Consider the following 17,976-nt stretch of genomic DNA (forward strand, 5'->3'; position numbering starts at 1 on the left):
CTTTTTATGTATTCAGCACCTATGTATAATGTTGTAAAAATGCTCTAGAAGCTAAAGTCGCAGAAATGTCACACATATTTGGCCTGCAACTTTCTGTGCGACAAATTCAGACAGGAAAAATCAGTATAAATCCTTAGAAAATTATCCCCCAGTGTCTCCATCTGCTGGCGGTATTGAATAAGCATTGCTGCACTGATGGGGTATGCATTAGACGAAAAAAAAGAAGAAAAAGAAGAATAATACGCCCAGAAAAGAGGCGAAAAGGAGAAAAACGTAAAAAAACGTGAAAAAAAAGTAAGAGGAAGAGAAGGGAAAAAAAGGTGGAAATGGGTTTAAAAGTGATTTCGGCGGAGAAATATATATATATATATATATATATATATATATATATATATATATATACGCGCACACACACACATATATATAAACGTATTCTCCGTTGAGATATTGCAGCCGCTGCTGTGTCCAGGCCCAGGAGCCTTAGCACTGTGCTGTGATGTCACTCAATACCACTGACATCACTAGGTGTAAACAACATCTCTCCTTTGCTGTGTATGTGACTATGGAGCTGTTTGGTGATGTCGTCTATTATGGCCTTCATAGAAGCAACAGGAGATTGTTGCATCCATCTAGAACTCTCAGAACTACAGTGCTATGATGTCACTCACTTCCACAGGCCTTGCAGAGTGTAAACAACAACAACCCAGCTTTGTTGTGTATGTAACCATAGGGATTGTGATGTCACCTAGAACCTTCACAGCAGCGACAGCTTTATGAGGAGCATCAGCACTGCTCTGCCTGAGCAGAACCATCACCGCCATAGGTTGTCAAATAACCCGGATTTAACCCACACAGGTAAGTCCAATGGGGTGCAGGCATGTCCTCTATGCTTACAGCTTCCCGTGGGTGTTGGTTTGATACCGTTTGGGGACAGCCAAGGAGGCATCTGCAGGCAACAAAGGTAGGTGTGTGCTTGTGTGTGTGTTTCCTATGCAGATCCTAAGCCCAGTGTCACATGCAAGTAGGAGGAGTAAGAAGGGTTCCTGGCAAATCCGGGTTATGGATTGCATTTAAAAAGGCCCCGTGGGAGTGCAATGGGCCCCTGTCTTGCTGCTTAGCAATAATGGTATGGGTTTAGGTTCTGCTGTGTGTACTGGTGGTTGACTGCCCCCCAGCCCAGAGTGTGCATGGAAAATTGTCTGGCAGCCTCCCTGACAGCAAGCAGTGATAGTGCCCATGAAGGGGACCTTGTTGGGCCCGCCCCTTTCACGGTTATCGCTTCTCGGCCTTTTGGCTAAGATCAAGTGTAGTATCTGTTCTTATCAGTTTAATATCTGATACGTCCCCTATCTGGGGACCATATATTAAATGGATTTTTGAGAACGGGGGCCGATTTCGAAGCTTGCTTCCGTCGCCCTATGCATTGACCCGATATGGCAGTATCTTCGGGTACAGTGCACCACCCCCTTACAGGGTTAAAAAGAAAGATTCCTACTTTCATTGCTACCTGCTTGCTGGCTAGCCAGCTAGCCAGCCCTGTGGGCCTTGCTGCTGCTGCTGCTGCAGCCAAAAAACAAAAGGTGGTGCTGCTGCTGCTTCTGCTGCTTCTGCTTGTGTCTGGCCGCTGTTGGAGCGTCCAGGCACAGGACTTCTGCTGCTGCTGACTAAATGGCCTCCTTAATTGGATCATTTGAGTAGCCAGCACACCTGTGCAGGTAGGGCATGACATGATAGGCAGCTGCCTTGATAGCGGGTGGGTGCTGAATGTTCCTAATTGACAAAATAAGATTAATGCTTATGAAGAAATATAAAATCTCATCCCTTCCCCAATATCGCGCCACACCCCTACCCCTTAATTCCCTGGTTGAACTTGATGGACATATGTCTTTTTTCGACCGTACTAACTATGTAACTATGTAACATAACATGGGGGGGTCTCCTGGCTGTTCACACAGGTGTGTCATTGCTGTACATTGACCATGCATTGCTTCTGTGGTATTGCAAAGGCAAAGACAAATGCTTCCAGCCATCCATTGCACTAATGGATTGGTCATCAGCTGGCTGTCTATGTCCCGCATCAATATAGACCAAAGTACAGAGGGTTAGGCTATGCTATAGTGCACCTACCTGATGCATCAGAAGGTGCGAGGCCCTTGCTAAATTCTGTGCACAGACTTTGAGATCTATGCTTTAGACTGTATCTAAACCTGCTCCAACATGGACTGACATTCTGGCCTACTTTCAGCCGATGCGACTTGTCTGTCGCTGAACAGTCGCTTTTTATGTATTCAGCACCTATGTATAATGTTGTAAAAATGCTCTAGAAGCTAAAGTCGCAGAAATGTCACACATATTTGGCCTGCAACTTTCTGTGCGACAAATTCAGACAGGAAAAATCAGTATAAATCCTTAGAAAATTATCCCCCAGTGTCTCCATCTGCTGGCGGTATTGAATAAGCATTGCTGCACTGATGGGGTATGCATTAGACGAAAAAAAAGAAGAAAAAGAAGAATAATACGCCCAGAAAAGAGGCGAAAAGGAGAAAAACGTAAAAAAACGTGAAAAAAAAGTAAGAGGAAGAGAAGGGAAAAAAAGGTGGAAATGGGTTTAAAAGTGATTTCGGCGGAGAAATATATATATATATATATATATATATATATATATATACGCGCACACACACACATATATATAAACGTATTCTCCGTTGAGATATTGCAGCCGCTGCTGTGTCCAGGCCCAGGAGCCTTAGCACTGTGCTGTGATGTCACTCAATACCACTGACATCACTAGGTGTAAACAACATCTCTCCTTTGCTGTGTATGTGACTATGGAGCTGTTTGGTGATGTCGTCTATTATGGCCTTCATAGAAGCAACAGGAGATTGTTGCATCCATCTAGAACCCTCAGAACTACAGTGCTATGATGTCACTCACTTCCACAGGCCTTGCAGAGTGTAAACAACAACAACCCAGCTTTGTTGTGTATGTAACCATAGGGATTGTGATGTCACCTAGAACCTTCACAGCAGCGACAGCTTTATGAGGAGCATCAGCACTGCTCTGCCTGAGCAGAACCATCACCGCCATAGGTTGTCAAATAACCCGGATTTAACCCACACAGGTAAGTCCAATGGGGTGCAGGCATGTCCTCTATGCTTACAGCTTCCCGTGGGTGTTGGTTTGATACCGTTTGGGGACAGCCAAGGAGGCATCTGCAGGCAACAAAGGTAGGTGTGTGCTTGTGTGTGTGTTTCCTATGCAGATCCTAAGCCCAGTGTCACATGCAAGTAGGAGGAGTAAGAAGGGTTCCTGGCAAATCCGGGTTATGGATTGCATTTAAAAAGGCCCCGTGGGAGTGCAATGGGCCCCTGTCTTGCTGCTTAGCAATAATGGTATGGGTTTAGGTTCTGCTGTGTGTACTGGTGGTTGACTGCCCCCCAGCCCAGAGTGTGCATGGAAAATTGTCTGGCAGCCTCCCTGACAGCAAGCAGTGATAGTGCCCATGAAGGGGACCTTGTTGGGCCCGCCCCTTTCACGGTTATCGCTTCTCGGCCTTTTGGCTAAGATCAAGTGTAGTATCTGTTCTTATCAGTTTTCATGCTGGTGGGGATGGGTGCTGCATGGAGGATGCAGGTGTACCGGGGCTTTCCGGGGCTGGTTCTGAGGAATCAGCTCGACGGCTGCCCCGATGTGACCTGTTCCCTCCGGGTCTCGCCATGAGGCTGAGAGGGTCTAGAGCCGAGGTACTTTTGTGCCTCGGGGAGTGGTGACCCCGAGGTGCCGAAACTCACTGGGAGAATAGACTCACTGAGTTGAAGCACGGGCACCATAATCTCTTCACCTTGTGGCACTCACCTCTTGATTCCCGGCCTTCTGGCTAGGATCAGAGAAATTTTTATAGATCCGGCCGGATGTCCGGGCAGTATATCTGCACACATTCACTTATTTATTTCTTTTTTTGTCTCACTGTGTCACTTTTTGCGTGTTGTGTGTTCACAGGATTTGTCAGGATGCGGTAGCCCTTCTGGGTGTCCCTCCTGGCGGTCTAGGGGAGGTGTGTGTGGCCATTAGGTTCCGCACCTCCCTGCAAACACCCCGGGTACTCCTGCTTTGGCAGGGTACCTACCGTAATCGGCTCTGCGGGCAGATACCTTGGCCAAAGCCAAGGGGGATGCCGGGAGCATTTGTGGTCCCCTAGTAGCTTCGGCGAAAAGGGACATCGAACCTGGAACCTCGCAGGTACCTTTTGGTCCGGAGGCGAAGGGTAAGGTTTGTTGGGGGGCCTCTCTCCTATCGGAGAAGGGCTTGCGATAGACCGCATCCTTTGTGCACGTTTTTTTAGTGTAACACGTTTGCACTTTTTCTTGCACTTTGGGTGAATCGAAAGCACGTTCCTCGGCTTTAGATAAAAGAAAATCTGTTCTTATCAGTTTAATATCTGATACGTCCCCTATCTGGGGACCATATATTAAATGGATTTTTGAGAACGGGGGCCGATTTCGAAGCTTGCTTCCGTCGCCCTATGCATTGACCCGATATGGCAGTATCTTCGGGTACAGTGCACCACCCCCTTACAGGGTTAAAAAGAAAGATTCCTACTTTCATTGCTACCTGCTTGCTGGCTAGCCAGCTAGCCAGCCCTGTGGGCCTTGCTGCTGCTGCTGCTGCTGCAGCCAAAAAACAAAAGGTGGTGCTGCTGCTGCTTCTGCTGCTTCTGCTTGTGTCTGGCCGCTGTTGGAGCGTCCAGGCACAGGACTTCTGCTGCTGCTGACTAAATGGCCTCCTTAATTGGATCATTTGAGTAGCCAGCACACCTGTGCAGGTAGGGCATGACATGATAGGCAGCTGCCTTGATAGCGGGTGGGTGCTGAATGTTCCTAATTGACAAAATAAGATTAATGCTTATGAAGAAATATAAAATCTCATCCCTTCCCCAATATCGCGCCACACCCCTACCCCTTAATTCCCTGGTTGAACTTGATGGACATATGTCTTTTTTCGACCGTACTAACTATGTAACTATGTAACATAACATGGGGGGGTCTCCTGGCTGTTCACACAGGTGTGTCATTGCTGTACATTGACCATGCATTGCTTCTGTGGTATTGCAAAGGCAAAGACAAATGCTTCCAGCCATCCATTGCACTAATGGATTGGTCATCAGCTGGCTGTCTATGTCCCGCATCAATATAGACCAAAGTACAGAGGGTTAGGCTATGCTATAGTGCACCTACCTGATGCATCAGAAGGTGCGAGGCCCTTGCTAAATTCTGTGCACAGACTTTGAGATCTATGCTTTAGACTGTATCTAAACCTGCTCCAACATGGACTGACATTCTGGCCTACTTTCAGCCGATGCGACTTGTCTGTCGCTGAACAGTCGCTTTTTATGTATTCAGCACCTATGTATAATGTTGTAAAAATGCTCTAGAAGCTAAAGTCGCAGAAATGTCACACATATTTGGCCTGCAACTTTCTGTGCGACAAATTCAGACAGGAAAAATCAGTATAAATCCTTAGAAAATTATCCCCCAGTGTCTCCATCTGCTGGCGGTATTGAATAAGCATTGCTGCACTGATGGGGTATGCATTAGACGAAAAAAAAGAAGAAAAAGAAGAATAATACGCCCAGAAAAGAGGCGAAAAGGAGAAAAACGTAAAAAAACGTGAAAAAAAAGTAAGAGGAAGAGAAGGGAAAAAAAGGTGGAAATGGGTTTAAAAGTGATTTCGGCGGAGAAATATATATATATATATATATATATATATATATATATATATATATATACGCGCACACACACACATATATATAAACGTATTCTCCGTTGAGATATTGCAGCCGCTGCTGTGTCCAGGCCCAGGAGCCTTAGCACTGTGCTGTGATGTCACTCAATACCACTGACATCACTAGGTGTAAACAACATCTCTCCTTTGCTGTGTATGTGACTATGGAGCTGTTTGGTGATGTCGTCTATTATGGCCTTCATAGAAGCAACAGGAGATTGTTGCATCCATCTAGAACCCTCAGAACTACAGTGCTATGATGTCACTCACTTCCACAGGCCTTGCAGAGTGTAAACAACAACAACCCAGCTTTGTTGTGTATGTAACCATAGGGATTGTGATGTCACCTAGAACCTTCACAGCAGCGACAGCTTTATGAGGAGCATCAGCACTGCTCTGCCTGAGCAGAACCATCACCGCCATAGGTTGTCAAATAACCCGGATTTAACCCACACAGGTAAGTCCAATGGGGTGCAGGCATGTCCTCTATGCTTACAGCTTCCCGTGGGTGTTGGTTTGATACCGTTTGGGGACAGCCAAGGAGGCATCTGCAGGCAACAAAGGTAGGTGTGTGCTTGTGTGTGTGTTTCCTATGCAGATCCTAAGCCCAGTGTCACATGCAAGTAGGAGGAGTAAGAAGGGTTCCTGGCAAATCCGGGTTATGGATTGCATTTAAAAAGGCCCCGTGGGAGTGCAATGGGCCCCTGTCTTGCTGCTTAGCAATAATGGTATGGGTTTAGGTTCTGCTGTGTGTACTGGTGGTTGACTGCCCCCCAGCCCAGAGTGTGCATGGAAAATTGTCTGGCAGCCTCCCTGACAGCAAGCAGTGATAGTGCCCATGAAGGGGACCTTGTTGGGCCCGCCCCTTTCACGGTTATCGCTTCTCGGCCTTTTGGCTAAGATCAAGTGTAGTATCTGTTCTTATCAGTTTAATATCTGATACGTCCCCTATCTGGGGACCATATATTAAATGGATTTTTGAGAACGGGGGCCGATTTCGAAGCTTGCTTCCGTCGCCCTATGCATTGACCCGATATGGCAGTATCTTCGGGTACAGTGCACCACCCCCTTACAGGGTTAAAAAGAAAGATTCCTACTTTCATTGCTACCTGCTTGCTGGCTAGCCAGCTAGCCAGCCCTGTGGGCCTTGCTGCTGCTGCTGCTGCTGCAGCCAAAAAACAAAAGGTGGTACTGCTGCTGCTTCTGCTGCTTCTGCTTGTGTCTGGCCGCTGTTGGAGCGTCCAGGCACAGGACTTCTGCTGCTGCTGACTAAATGGCCTCCTTAATTGGATCATTTGAGTAGCCAGCACACCTGTGCAGGTAGGGCATGACATAATAGGCAGCTGCCTTGATAGCGGGTGGGTGCTGAATGTTCCTAATTGACAAAATAAGATTAATGCTTATGAAGAAATATAAAATCTCATCCCTTCCCCAATATCGCGCCACACCCCTACCCCTTAATTCCCTGGTTGAACTTGATGGACATATGTCTTTTTTCGACCGTACTAACTATGTAACTATGTAACATAACATGGGGGGGTCTCCTGGCTGTTCACACAGGTGTGTCATTGCTGTACATTGACCATGCATTGCTTCTGTGGTATTGCAAAGGCAAAGACAAATGCTTCCAGCCATCCATTGCACTAATGGATTGGTCATCAGCTGGCTGTCTATGTCCCGCATCAATATAGACCAAAGTACAGAGGGTTAGGCTATGCTATAGTGCACCTACCTGATGCATCAGAAGGTGCGAGGCCCTTGCTAAATTCTGTGCACAGACTTTGAGATCTATGCTTTAGACTGTATCTAAACCTGCTCCAACATGGACTGACATTCTGGCCTACTTTCAGCCGATGCGACTTGTCTGTCGCTGAACAGTCGCTTTTTATGTATTCAGCACCTATGTATAATGTTGTAAAAATGCTCTAGAAGCTAAAGTCGCAGAAATGTCACACATATTTGGCCTGCAACTTTCTGTGCGACAAATTCAGACAGGAAAAATCAGTATAAATCCTTAGAAAATTATCCCCCAGTGTCTCCATCTGCTGGCGGTATTGAATAAGCATTGCTGCACTGATGGGGTATGCATTAGACGAAAAAAAAGAAGAAAAAGAAGAATAATACGCCCAGAAAAGAGGCGAAAAGGAGAAAAACGTAAAAAAACGTGAAAAAAAAGTAAGAGGAAGAGAAGGGAAAAAAAGGTGGAAATGGGTTTAAAAGTGATTTCGGCGGAGAAATATATATATATATATATATATATATATATATATATATATATATATACGCGCACACACACACATATATATAAACGTATTCTCCGTTGAGATATTGCAGCCGCTGCTGTGTCCAGGCCCAGGAGCCTTAGCACTGTGCTGTGATGTCACTCAATACCACTGACATCACTAGGTGTAAACAACATCTCTCCTTTGCTGTGTATGTGACTATGGAGCTGTTTGGTGATGTCGTCTATTACGGCCTTCATAGAAGCAACAGGAGATTGTTGCATCCATCTAGAACCCTCAGAACTACAGTGCTATGATGTCACTCACTTCCACAGGCCTTGCAGAGTGTAAACAACAACAACCCAGCTTTGTTGTGTATGTAACCATAGGGATTGTGATGTCACCTAGAACCTTCACAGCAGCGACAGCTTTATGAGGAGCATCAGCACTGCTCTGCCTGAGCAGAACCATCACCGCCATAGGTTGTCAAATAACCCGGATTTAACCCACACAGGTAAGTCCAATGGGGTGCAGGCATGTCCTCTATGCTTACAGCTTCCCGTGGGTGTTGGTTTGATACCGTTTGGGGACAGCCAAGGAGGCATCTGCAGGCAACAAAGGTAGGTGTGTGCTTGTGTGTGTGTTTCCTATGCAGATCCTAAGCCCAGTGTCACATGCAAGTAGAAGGAGTAAGAAGGGTTCCTGGCAAATCCGGGTTATGGATTGCATTTAAAAAGGCCCCGTGGGAGTGCAATGGGCCCCTGTCTTGCTGCTTAGCAATAATGGTATGGGTTTAGGTTCTGCTGTGTGTACTGGTGGTTGACTGCCCCCCAGCCCAGAGTGTGCATGGAAAATTGTCTGGCAGCCTCCCTGACAGCAAGCAGTGATAGTGCCCATGAAGGGGACCTTGTTGGGCCCGCCCCTTTCACGGTTATCGCTTCTCGGCCTTTTGGCTAAGATCAAGTGTAGTATCTGTTCTTATCAGTTTAATATCTGATACGTCCCCTATCTGGGGACCATATATTAAATGAATTTTTGAGAACGGGGGCCGATTTCGAAGCTTGCTTCCGTCGCCCTATGCATTGACCCGATATGGCAGTATCTTCGGGTACAGTGCACCACCCCCTTACAGGGTTAAAAAGAAAGATTCCTACTTTCATTGCTACCTGCTTGCTGGCTAGCCAGCTAGCCAGCCCTGTGGGCCTTGCTGCTGCTGCTGCTGCTGCAGCCAAAAAACAAAAGGTGGTGCTGCTGCTGCTTCTGCTGCTTCTGCTTGTGTCTGGCCGCTGTTGGAGCGTCCAGGCACAGGACTTCTGCTGCTGCTGACTAAATGGCCTCCTTAATTGGATCATTTGAGTAGCCAGCACACCTGTGCAGGTAGGGCATGACATGATAGGCAGCTGCCTTGATAGCGGGTTGGTGCTGAATGTTCCTAATTGACAAAATAAGATTAATGCTTATGAAGAAATATAAAATCTCATCCCTTCCCCAATATCGCGCCACACCCCTACCCCTTAATTCCCTGGTTGAACTTGATGGACATATGTCTTTTTTCGACCGTACTAACTATGTAACTATGTAACATAACATGGGGGGGTCTCCTGGCTGTTCACACAGGTGTGTCATTGCTGTACATTGACCATGCATTGCTTCTGTGGTATTGCAAAGGCAAAGACAAATGCTTCCAGCCATCCATTGCACTAATGGATTGGTCATCAGCTGGCTGTCTATGTCCCGCATCAATATAGACCAAAGTACAGAGGGTTAGGCTATGCTATAGTGCACCTACCTGATGCATCAGAAGGTGCGAGGCCCTTGCTAAATTCTGTGCACAGACTTTGAGATCTATGCTTTAGACTATCTAAACCTGCTCCAACATGGACTGACATTCTGGCCTACTTTCAGCCGATGCGACTTGTCTGTCGCTGAACAGTCGCTTTTTATGTATTCAGCACCTATGTATAATGTTGTAAAAATGCTCTAGAAGCTAAAGTCGCAGAAATGTCACACATATTTGGCCTGCAACTTTCTGTGCGACAAATTCAGACAGGAAAAATCAGTATAAATCCTTAGAAAATTATCCCCCAGTGTCTCCATCTGCTGGCGGTATTGAATAAGCATTGCTGCACTGATGGGGTATGCATTAGACGAAAAAAAAGAAGAAAAAGAAGAATAATACGCCCAGAAAAGAGGCGAAAAGGAGAAAAACGTAAAAAAACGTGAAAAAAAAGTAAGAGGAAGAGAAGGGAAAAAAAGGTGGAAATGGGTTTAAAAGTGATTTCGGCGGAGAATATATATATATATATATATATATATATATATATATATATATATATACGCGCACACACACACATATATATAAACGTATTCTCCGTTGAGATATTGCAGCCGCTGCTGTGTCCAGGCCCAGGAGCCTTAGCACTGTGCTGTGATGTCACTCAATACCACTGACATCACTAGGTGTAAACAACATCTCTCCTTTGCTGTGTATGTGACTATGGAGCTGTTTGGTGATGTCGTCTATTATGGCCTTCATAGAAGCAACAGGAGATTGTTGCATCCATCTAGAACCCTCAGAACTACAGTGCTATGATGTCACTCACTTCCACAGGCCTTGCAGAGTGTAAACAACAACAACCCAGCTTTGTTGTGTATGTAACCATAGGGATTGTGATGTCACCTAGAACCTTCACAGCAGCGACAGCTTTATGAGGAGCATCAGCACTGCTCTGCCTGAGCAGAACCATCACCGCCATAGGTTGTCAAATAACCCGGATTTAACCCACACAGGTAAGTCCAATGGGGTGCAGGCATGTCCTCTATGCTTACAGCTTCCCGTGGGTGTTGGTTTGATACCGTTTGGGGACAGCCAAGGAGGCATCTGCAGGCAACAAAGGTAGGTGTGTGCTTGTGTGTGTGTTTCCTATGCAGATCCTAAGCCCAGTGTCACATGCAAGTAGGAGGAGTAAGAAGGGTTCCTGGCAAATCCGGGTTATGGATTGCATTTAAAAAGGCCCCGTGGGAGTGCAATGGGCCCCTGTCTTGCTGCTTAGCAATAATGGTATGGGTTTAGGTTCTGCTGTGTGTACTGGTGGTTGACTGCCCCCCAGCCCAGAGTGTGCATGGAAAATTGTCTGGCAGCCTCCCTGACAGCAAGCAGTGATAGTGCCCATGAAGGGGACCTTGTTGGGCCCGCCCCTTTCACGGTTATCGCTTCTCGGCCTTTTGGCTAAGATCAAGTGTAGTATCTGTTCTTATCAGTTTAATATCTGATACGTCCCCTATCTGGGGACCATATATTAAATGGATTTTTGAGAACGGGGGCCGATTTCGAAGCTTGCTTCCGTCGCCCTATGCATTGACCCGATATGGCAGTATCTTCGGGTACAGTGCACCACCCCCTTACAGGGTTAAAAAGAAAGATTCCTACTTTCATTGCTACCTGCTTGCTGGCTAGCCAGCTAGCCAGCCCTGTGGGCCTTGCTGCTGCTGCTGCTGCTGCAGCCAAAAAACAAAAGGTGGTGCTTCTGCTGCTTCTGCTTGTGTCTGGCCGCTGTTGGAGCGTCCAGGCACAGGACTTCTGCTGCTGCTGACTAAATGGCCTCCTTAATTGGATCATTTGAGTAGCCAGCACACCTGTGCAGGTAGGGCATGACATGATAGGCAGCTGCCTTGATAGCGGGTGGGTGCTGAATGTTCCTAATTGACAAAATAAGATTAATGCTTATGAAGAAATATAAAATCTCATCCCTTCCCCAATATCGCGCCACACCCCTACCCCTTAATTCCCTGGTTGAACTTGATGGACATATGTCTTTTTTCGACCGTACTAACTATGTAACTATGTAACATAACATGGGGGGGTCTCCTGGCTGTTCACACAGGTGTGTCATTGCTGTACATTGACCATGCATTGCTTCTGTGGTATTGCAAAGGCAAAGACAAATGCTTCCAGCCATCCATTGCACTAATGGATTGGTCATCAGCTGGCTGTCTATGTCCCGCATCAATATAGACCAAAGTACAGAGGGTTAGGCTATGCTATAGTGCACCTACCTGATGCATCAGAAGGTGCGAGGCCCTTGCTAAATTCTGTGCACAGACTTTGAGATCTATGCTTTAGACTGTATCTAAACCTGCTCCAACATGGACTGACATTCTGGCCTACTTTCAGCCGATGCGACTTGTCTGTCGCTGAACAGTCGCTTTTTATGTATTCAGCACCTATGTATAATGTTGTAAAAATGCTCTAGAAGCTAAAGTCGCAGAAATGTCACACATATTTGGCCTGCAACTTTCTGTGCGACAAATTCAGACAGGAAAAATCAGTATAAATCCTTAGAAAATTATCCCCCAGTGTCTCCATCTGCTGGCGGTATTGAATAAGCATTGCTGCACTGATGGGGTATGCATTAGACGAAAAAAAAGAAGAAAAAGAAGAATAATACGCCCAGAAAAGAGGCGAAAAGGAGAAAAACGTAAAAAAACGTGAAAAAAAAGTAAGAGGAAGAGAAGGGAAAAAAAGGTGGAAATGGGTTTAAAAGTGATTTCGGCGGAGAAATATATATATATATATATATATATATATATATATATATATATATACGCGCACACACACACATATATATAAATGTATTCTCCGTTGAGATATTGCAGCCGCTGCTGTGTCCAGGCCCAGGAGCCTTAGCACTGTGCTGTGATGTCACTCAATACCACTGACATCACTAGGTGTAAACAACATCTCTCCTTTGCTGTGTATGTGACTATGGAGCTGTTTGGTGATGTCGTCTATTATGGCCTTCATAGAAGCAACAGGAGATTGTTGCATCCATCTAGAACCCTCAGAACTACAGTGCTATGATGTCACTCACTTCCACAGGCCTTGCAGAGTGTAAACAACAACAACCCAGCTTTGTTGTGTATGTAACCATAGGGATTGTGATGTCACCTAGAACCTTCACAGCAGCGACAGCTTTATGAGGAGCATCAGCACTGCTCTGCCTGAGCAGAACCATCACCGCCATAGGTTGTCAAATAACCCGGATTTAACCCACACAGGTAAGTCCAATGGGGTGCAGGCATGTCCTCTATGCTTACAGCTTCCCGTGGGTGTTGGTTTGATACCGTTTGGGGACAGCCAAGGAGGCATCTGCAGGCAACAAAGGTAGGTGTGTGCTTGTGTGTGTGTTTCCTATGCAGATCCTAAGCCCAGTGTCACATGCAAGTAGGAGGAGTAAGAAGGGTTCCTGGCAAATCCAGGTTATGGATTGCATTTAAAAAGGCCCCGTGGGAGTGCAATGGGCCCCTGTCTTGCTGCTTAGCAATAATGGTATGGGTTTAGGTTCTGCTGTGTGTACTGGTGGTTGACTGCCCCCCAGCCCAGAGTGTGCATGGAAAATTGTCTGGCAGCCTCCCTGACAGCAAGCAGTGATAGTGCCCATGAAGGGGACCTTGTTGGGCCCGCCCCTTTCACGGTTATCGCTTCTCGGCCTTTTGGCTAAGATCTTGTATCTTGTCAAGGGGCTCTGAGTTCGTCGAACCTTCGGCCTTGAGGCATCGGCGGTTTTTTAGCCGTCTTAAGCCTCATGCTGCTATAGGAGGAGGACTTACAAAGAACGGGAAGGCGATCCCCCATGGCGACCCTTAGGTTTGCTGCGCATACTGAAACTCGGATTAAGAACACCTTCCGTATTGAAGTGGATGAGGAGAAAAAGGAGAAGATGACTTTGGAATTTTTTGTCAAGAGAATTATGCTGGATTTATTGCACATTCAGAGAGAACATGTGTTTTGCCTAAAAGACCCAGGTAAAGGACTTTTCATTCTTACCTTGACTTCCGCATCTGCATGTGACCATATGTTTGAGAAAGTTCGGGAGCTTGCCAATGAGGAGGATATGAAAGGACTTGTTTTCATTGCTCTATATTCTAATGGCGATGTTCCACTGGTGGTTACTATGCACGATCCATACGTGGATATAAGAGACATTGTCTTATTTTTAAACCAATATTGTGCGGAAGTCAAATACTCTCATAAAATAATGAATGCAATGGACTTTTGGACTGGAAAGCATAAGTTTGCTGTTAAGTTCAGAGAAGATGTGAGAGGAATTGGAGGTCTGTGTCGCCCACCTGCAAATTTTTTAATTGGGCGTAAACGTGGCTATTTATTCTACCCTGGGATGCCGTATTATTGCAGGAAATGCCATGAATATGGTCATACACAAGAATCTTGCAAAGAGGAAGTGGTTATTTGCAAAAGATGTGGCCAAAAAGGCCACACCACTTTGGACTGTCAAAATGAGATTCTGTGTAATGTGTGTAAGCAGAAAGGACACGCTTTTAAGGATTGTCCTCAACGCTCCTGGGCCAATATTGTGGCTACGTCGGCTGGTCCCTCGATGAGGAAGAGCTCCATGGATGCTGTGCCTGTGCCTAAGACCCACACCCTGAAAGTGATGCCTGAGTCTTCTGCTACCGGAATTCCTGTGATACCTGCTGTGGCTCATGTCTCCAAAAGCATTGTGTCCCCGGGGAAGGTCGTGGGACCTGAGACAGAAGTGAGGGGTTCTCCTCTCATGGAAGTTGAGGGTCCTGGACCGCCCAGAAGGGATACAGAGGAGATGGATGTAGAAGAACGGCGAAAGAGGAAAAGCAGAGACCGGAAAGAGGAAAAGGGCCTTAACATCAAAAGGAGTGGTCGAGTTAGTGCGGACGAGGGGAATGTGGAGATTGTCTGCCAAAAGGTTATAACAGCATCCGACCCTGTTAATATTGAGGAATTTGTGTCACCACCTGCAGATTGGGGTTCTTTGTCTGAGGATAATGAATGACCCAGGAGCTACCAAGTGTTAATATCTCCTCCTTCAATGTGAGGAGTTTGAAGAGCCCGGAGAGGAGGGCTGCTTTATTCTCTTTCTTGTCTTCTTTGCCTACAGACATTTTATTTTTACAGGAATGTGCCATTGATTATGATATCAATTATTCATCTTTGAGATCTGAATGGACTCTTGGCCCGTCTGTGTGGTCAGGGGATAATGAGAGGAAAGTGACTGGTGTTGGCATACTGTTCAAGAGCAGTGAGTATAAAGTTACCTCCTTCACAGACATTGTACCCGGTAGAGCCCTGCTCGTTCATATTATTTATAATGACATGAATATGAGACTTTTAAATGTATATGCCTCTCCAGATAAGGATGAAAGATCTGATTTATTAGAGAAAATTCAGTTTTATTTACCGGGTTCATCCCCGCTTATCATCGCTGGTGATTTTAATTGTATAATGGCAGGAGAGGAGCGGGCTGGAGGATCTGAACAAAGGAAAGATAAGACTGAAAAACAACTAAAGGATTTTATAGTTGATTTTAATTTAAAAGATTTGTGGAGAACCTCTTTCCCTAATGACCCTGGGTATACCTGGGGGAATAGCCTTTATATGTCAAGGATTGATTATATTTTTGCTTCTGGATTTGCATTTTATGGGAATATGCAATTGACTTCTACCTTTTTTTCAGATCATAAGATTTTATCTGCTACATGTAAGTTTGATGGGGTTTGCAGAGCCAAAGGAGTCTGGCGTCTGAATGTCTCTTTGCTTGAAGATGAAGAAATTAAATGTAATTTTATCTATCTTTTTAAAAAATTGCAGAACTCAAGGACTAATTTTAATTCTCTTTTAGCATGGTGGGAATTCTGCAAGGTAAAATTTAAAGAGTATTTTATTAAGATGGGTGTTAAAAAAACAAAAGAGAAATTGAAATGGTATAGAGATCTTAACACAAAACTACAAACCTATTATCAACTCAAAGAGCTGGGTGTATATGTAGACGATCTGATTTTAAGTGTTAAAAGTGATATTCAGAAGGCTATAACTAACAAAGGGAAAGAAATAATTTTTAACTCCAAAGTTGAATGTAAAGAGAAGGATGAAAAGTGTACAAGATTCTTTTTTAAAAAGGTAATGGAAACAAAAAAGTTAATGATTAACATTGAGGATGAAACTACTAATGTAGGAATGTTATCCAAAGCTAAATCCTTTTATCAAGATCTGTTTAATGAGAAACCCATTGATATATCTGCTGCTAATTTTCTCCTAAGCACTTTAGATTGTGGTTTAAGTAAGGAGGACCAAGATGCACTTTGCACAGAAGTAAGATGCCAAGAATTAGAAATTGCTGCTAAAAGTTTATCCACAGGTAAAACACCAGGTTCTGATGGACTTCCTGTAGAGTTTTATAAAACCTTTTGGGAAATTTTTAAAGATGATTTGCTTAATATTTTTAAGGAGGCTTTTAATTCTGATGTTCTACCTTTATCTTGGAGGAGTGGTATAGTGTCTCTGATCCCCAAAAAGGGGGATAGGAACAGCTTAGAAAATTGGAGACCAATTACGCTTCTTAATGTTGATTATAAGATTATGTCAAAAATTTTTGTTAACAGAATGAAGCCGTTTTTGTACAAGGTCATCCATGTGGATCAGGTATGTGGTGTCCCAGGAAGGAGTGTAGCTGAACCTTTAAATGCTATTAGGGACGTCATATGGTATCAGCAAGAGCGGAATCAAAATCTAGCCATTCTATCTCTAGATTTTCATAAAGCGTTCGATAGAGTATCACATTGTTTTTTATGGATGGTTTTACAACGCATGGGTTTTCCTAACATATTTATTAAGCAAATTGCTCTCTTATATAAAGGTTCTTTTAGCAGGATTTTAATAAATGGTTTCCTTACAGATTTTATTAATTTATCATCAGGGCTAAAGCAAGGCTGCCCTCTGTCTCCTATACTGTTTATATGTGCAATAGAACCTCTGTTAAACTTAATAAGGAATGATAAAATAATAAAAGGAGTGCCAGTTCCTGGAGGTAATAATGCCACCCTTAAAGTGTGTGGCTATATGGATGATATTAATGTTTTTTGTGAAAGTGCCTTCTCTTTACAAAGAGTTGTTGATGTTACTGATTTCTTTTGTAAAGCTTCTGCTTTTAAACTTAATTTATCTAAATGTGACTGTTTTTATATAGGTAAATGGGAAAACGTGCAAATACCAAACCTAAAATTACAGTCAGAAAAAATAAAAATCCTTGGAGTCATCTTTGATAAAAATAACAATGGTGAGGAAAGTTGGCTAATGGTAAAAGAAAAGGTAAAGAAAAAGGTAGACTTTTGGTCCCTAAGGAAATTATCCTTAGAAGGTAAAATTTTGGTGATTAAGGCTATGCTAATACCCATTATGCTCTATTTAAATATGATTTATCCTCCTAATGAACTTATGTCTAGGCAACTTCAGAGGATTCTCTTTGAGTTTCTATGGAGTTCTAAAGCAGAAAAATTAAAAAGAGATACTATGTATAAGTCACAAAAAAATGGAGGAAAACAGGTTCCCTGTATTAGAAAATTTTTATACTTAAGGTTTTTTAGTTGGTGTTTTAGGGGACTTTTTATGAAAAGTGTATGGTCCTGTTTTTTAAAGTACTCTGCGGGACATATTTTTAGAAAAAGAGAATGGGTGTTTTTATCATTATCTTCTCCTGTACTTTTAACTCCGCCTAAACATTATGCCATCTTAGAAAAAATTATACGTATGTATAACCTTAAAGACTTTGACTTGTTAACCTTGAGGGATGCTCGCAAGATAGAAGTACAGTTAAATTTGCAAGAAGAAATATGTATGGTCTCTAATTTTTCTTATAATAGGTGTGTACAAATATGGAAAAAGGTAAACGAGCCATATCTTTTTAATGAGCACAAGGATTTAGCATGGATGATTATCCATGAGTGTCTTCCGGTAAGATTTTTCCAATATAGAAGAGGTCTAAATGCTGTATGTGTCTGTCCCCGGGATAATTGCAATATAGATGAAACTGTTTTGCACCTTTTCTGGAATTGTTATTTTGCACAAAAGGTTTTTAGACTAATTGGTTCTTTATTGAAATTCCTAACAGGTCTAAAAGTTTTAAATCATGAAGTTGTTTTA

The 17,976-nt window shown here is 44.0% G+C and overlaps 5 non-coding genes and 1 pseudogene across 5 annotated transcripts; all 6 read left to right on the forward strand.

Annotated features, from left to right (window-relative positions):
- Positions 1-1,274: 1,274 nt before the first annotated feature.
- Positions 1,275-1,465, forward strand: LOC130343086 (U2 spliceosomal RNA). Its single transcript, XR_008882509.1, has one exon. It is a non-coding gene; the product is annotated as a U2 spliceosomal RNA (small nuclear RNA).
- A 2,075-nt stretch (positions 1,466-3,540) lies between these two features.
- LOC130343080 (U2 spliceosomal RNA) lies at positions 3,541-3,700 on the forward strand (annotated as a pseudogene).
- Positions 3,701-4,387: 687 nt separating this feature from the next.
- On the forward strand, positions 4,388-4,569 carry LOC130343075 (U2 spliceosomal RNA). The gene has a single exon (XR_008882502.1). It is a non-coding gene; the product is annotated as a U2 spliceosomal RNA (small nuclear RNA).
- A 2,088-nt stretch (positions 4,570-6,657) lies between these two features.
- Positions 6,658-6,848, forward strand: LOC130343087 (U2 spliceosomal RNA). Its single transcript, XR_008882510.1, has one exon. It is a non-coding gene; the product is annotated as a U2 spliceosomal RNA (small nuclear RNA).
- Positions 6,849-8,936: 2,088 nt separating this feature from the next.
- LOC130343091 (U2 spliceosomal RNA) lies at positions 8,937-9,127 on the forward strand. The gene has a single exon (XR_008882514.1). It is a non-coding gene; the product is annotated as a U2 spliceosomal RNA (small nuclear RNA).
- Positions 9,128-11,212: 2,085 nt separating this feature from the next.
- LOC130343088 (U2 spliceosomal RNA) lies at positions 11,213-11,403 on the forward strand. Its single transcript, XR_008882511.1, has one exon. It is a non-coding gene; the product is annotated as a U2 spliceosomal RNA (small nuclear RNA).
- Positions 11,404-17,976: the final 6,573 nt, after the last annotated feature.

This window comes from Hyla sarda, unplaced genomic scaffold, assembly GCF_029499605.1.
Source record: "Hyla sarda isolate aHylSar1 unplaced genomic scaffold, aHylSar1.hap1 scaffold_666, whole genome shotgun sequence".
NCBI classification, from domain to species: domain Eukaryota; kingdom Metazoa; phylum Chordata; class Amphibia; order Anura; family Hylidae; genus Hyla; species Hyla sarda.